The 3818-nt window shown below is 39.2% G+C and overlaps 1 pseudogene; it reads right to left on the bottom strand.

The window, feature by feature from the left end:
* Positions 1 to 1148: 1148 nt before the first annotated feature.
* Positions 1149 to 2004, bottom strand: LOC115065901 (uncharacterized; annotated as a pseudogene).
* Between the last annotated feature and the right edge of the window lie 1814 nt (positions 2005 to 3818).

The following is a 3818-nucleotide window of genomic DNA, read 5'->3' as shown; positions in this document are numbered from 1 at the left end:
GTGTATAATATCTCATGGGGATTACTTTGAAGGGGACAAAATAGATATTCATGAATAAATAAATAATTTTAGAAAAACACGAAATTCGCGATACTTTTTGAACACACCTCGTATGCGAACTCCCAAGTTTCAGCCGAAGCGTATTCGTAGTTTTGTTTTGACCACAAGTGATAACAGTTTCGCCCAGGAATATTATGAAAATTATAAAAAAGAAATATTGGTCGATTATTCGTGTTTTGTTATTAGAGATGAAATCGAGTAATGAAAGTAGATAGTGCTTGGATGATGTGTTCGACGACTCCAGTTCTTCGATGGCAACTGTCAAAAATTGGTTCAACGGCCACGTCCAGTTTTTCCGAAAACGACTGCAACAATGGATAACGTCTCAAAATATCACGATCTTGTACTGAGAGATTGCCGATTGAAAACGCGTGAGATAGATGAGGCATTCGTCTTTTGAAAACACTGCATAAAATATTGGACATGAGAAAGCTGTGGGGCGATATTTTCCGGTTAATAGGGGCAACGGCGAGATTACAGCGGTATTTCACAATATTTACGGCCAAATTGGAAAACTGACTTATCGGCCAGAAAAATGATGACCAAAATTTTTTAGGATATGCAAGCTGTGATCTAAATGGACTACTTGTAGGTTAGTTGAAGAAAAAACACTCTGCTGATACATCCAAACGGACGAATTTGGTTACGTACTGCTGTCTTAGCCATCATTTTCTTCAGATTTGATCTAATGCGACTACTTTTTGTTATCAAACTTCAAAACTTTCCTACGTGGCCGAACTAATCAACTGAAGACCACAGAGATCTACTTTACATACAAGTTAAAAAATTGTAGAATCGTTGGGTCGAGAGTACCGATCTAAAAGGGGTCTCTGTTGAGAAGTTGCATGTCTTGTGTAGACTAAATACTTATTCGTCCACTCTCGTATACAAACCTAGTAAAAAGTAATCAAGTGCGTTCTATGTATTATATAATTATTGTTGTTATTCCATATTTGCAGTTTTTTTAAATTTATTTCGTGGCAATAAAGGCTCAGCTTCGTTTCATTCTCACAGTGTAATAATACCATGTACTTAACGTGTGTGCGCAACGGTAAATGTTGCCGAATTTTAATTGAAATTACTAAATTTTACTTGTCTTGCGTTTTTTTTGTTGTAATGTAATGTCGTATCGTGATTTAAACTCCTTTTTTTGGGTCGAAACCGAAATTTTTGGTGCATCGTACCTTTTTGGGTATCGCATTTTCGTTTTCTTCTTCAACAGCCATGTATGTTCGAGTACTACGGGTACATATGTATGTAGATGTGTGTGTGTGTATCGGTATTTCTTTGGCGTTGCAGTTTTTTCGCAGAGGTTTCGCCTTTAATGCTGGAAGAGGCGCTCAAGCTGGGGTGTAGAAACCTGTAATTTTGCGCCGTACTTGCCAATGCGCACACTTACACGCACCCACAAAACCACACACATACACGCCTTAATGGTTGTGTCAGCAACATAAAATAAAACTTGAGTGAATACCGGGTCCACATGGCAGCATTGTTCGGCGCACTGGTTCATCATCATTTGGTGGCATCGTAATCATTAACCGTTTGTGTTTGCTGCATAATCAATTGTTTCTCTTTTGCTTTTCTTTTATTTCTTTACATTTATACAATGTGTTTGTTTGTGTCTTTGTAGTTGCGCCTGCGCCGCCAGCCGTCGCTCTTGGCGTGTATCATTCATGAGAAGAATTTGTGGTCTTCATCAAATTACGGATACGGAATGCTCACAAGTAGTCATAATGTTGCGGACAAGTGCTGGGGAATGTGTAATGAAATGCCAAGCCAGCAACAGGTTAAGATGTTGGCCAATACGCTGTTGTGGTACCTTACGTTTGCGGCTGGAATTAAAAGGTTAGAAAATTAGTAGTTTCACTAGCGATATTTGGGATTAGTTAGAGCTATTAGTAGAGAAGTCTTTCATTATATTCTTGTTATACTCTGGCAACATGTTGCTGGAGAGGTTTAAAAAACAAAAATGGTCTTTGAAGTATGTCACCTTATGACCAAAAATTGCTCAAAACGAACCGAAACTGTTGAATCCCCAGATGCCGAATATGGGGATCCCATTCCCTATAGTTGACTTTTTACCGAAAATACCGGTCAATATGTGAAATTTAGAGAGAATTCTTTCCTGATATTTGTATGTTTGTGTGTTAGAAATGGGTTGAATCGGGTTAATACAGAAGATTAGCCCCTATATAAGGTTAGGTTATATATAAAGATTTCAAACTCCCGCTTATACGAGGGCTGCTATATATATTTCTGGCCTATTAATGAAAATTGGCATATTTATAAACGAAAATGTTTTTTTGTCGTTGGATTTGGCTCGTCTTGGAAGACCCACACGGTCGATTGCTGTTTTGTTTTGGGCTCATACGCATAGATCCGTGATTCGTCACCTGTGACGATCTTATAAACGTTTTTTTAAGCACCGCGATCGTATTTTTCAGCATTTCCTTACACCAATCCACACGAGCCCTTTTTTGAGCGATTGTCAAATTGTGCGGGATCCAACGAGAACAAACCTTTTTACGGCCAGGTGTTCATGCAATATCGAATGTATGCTGGTGGGAGAAATGCATAGGCATGCCTCTATCTGAAGGTATGTTACATGACGGTCTTGCAACACTTAGTGTTGCCTAGGCCAGAAATATATATAGCAGCCTACATATGAGGCAATATGTGAGTTGTCTCAATAAAGTTAAGAGGGCGTGTTTTTAAAATAACGGTGTTTATTTGTGCTTAAAATGAATAAAAATCGGGTGAATACTTGCCTTAGACCCCATACAACTAACAAGCATTATGTATTTTTATACTCTCGCAACAAAGTTGCTAAAGAGAGTATTATAGTTTTGTTCACATAACGGTTGTTTGTAAGTCCTAAAACTAAAAGAGTCAGATATAGGGTTATATATACCAAAGTGATCAGGGTGACGAGTAGAGTTGAAATCCGGATGTCTGTCTGTCCGTCCGTCCGTCCGTCCGTCCGTCCGTCCGTCCGTCCGTCTGTCCGTCCGTCCGTGCAAGCTGTAACTTGAGTAAAAATTGAGATATCATAATGAAACTTGGTACACGTATTTCTTGGCTCCATAAGAAGGTTAAGTTCGAAGATGGGCAAAATCGGTCCACTGCCACGCCCACAAAATGGCGGAAACCGAAAACCTATAAAGTGTCATAACTAAGCCATAAATAAAGATATTAAAGTGAAATTTGGCACAAAGGATCACATTAGAGAGGAGCATATTTGGAAGTAATTTTTTTGGAAAAGTGGGCGTGGCCCCGCCCCCTATTAAGTTTTTTGTACATATCTCGGAAACTACTATAGCTATGTCAACCAAACTCTACAGAGAAGTTGCCTTCCGGCATTTCCATATACAGTTCAAAAATGGAAGAAATCGGATAATAACACGCCCACCTCTCATATAAAGGTTATGTTGAAAATCACTAAAAGTGCGTTAACCGACCAACAAAAAACGTCAGAAACACTAAATTTTACGGAAGGAATAACAGAAGGAAGCTGTACCCAGGCTTTTTTTAAAAATTGAAAATGGGCGTGGCGTCGCCCACTTATGAAGTAAAAACCATATCTTAGGAACTACTCGACGATTTCGGTGACACCCGAACTTAGCCCTTCCTTACTTGTTTTCTTTATTGCCGTCGACACCATGTACGCGTTTCGTTGTTTCATTTGAGGCTGCTTTCTTCCTTTCATTAGGGGGTGTTTTTTACGTTTTACGGTCCCAAGCCCAGCGCACGGAGCT

This window comes from Bactrocera dorsalis, chromosome 5, assembly GCF_023373825.1.
Source record: "Bactrocera dorsalis isolate Fly_Bdor chromosome 5, ASM2337382v1, whole genome shotgun sequence".
Classification (NCBI taxonomy): domain Eukaryota; kingdom Metazoa; phylum Arthropoda; class Insecta; order Diptera; family Tephritidae; genus Bactrocera; species Bactrocera dorsalis.
The sequence above is the reverse complement of the archived record's forward strand: the minus strand, read 5'-3'. Positions and strand labels throughout refer to the sequence as shown.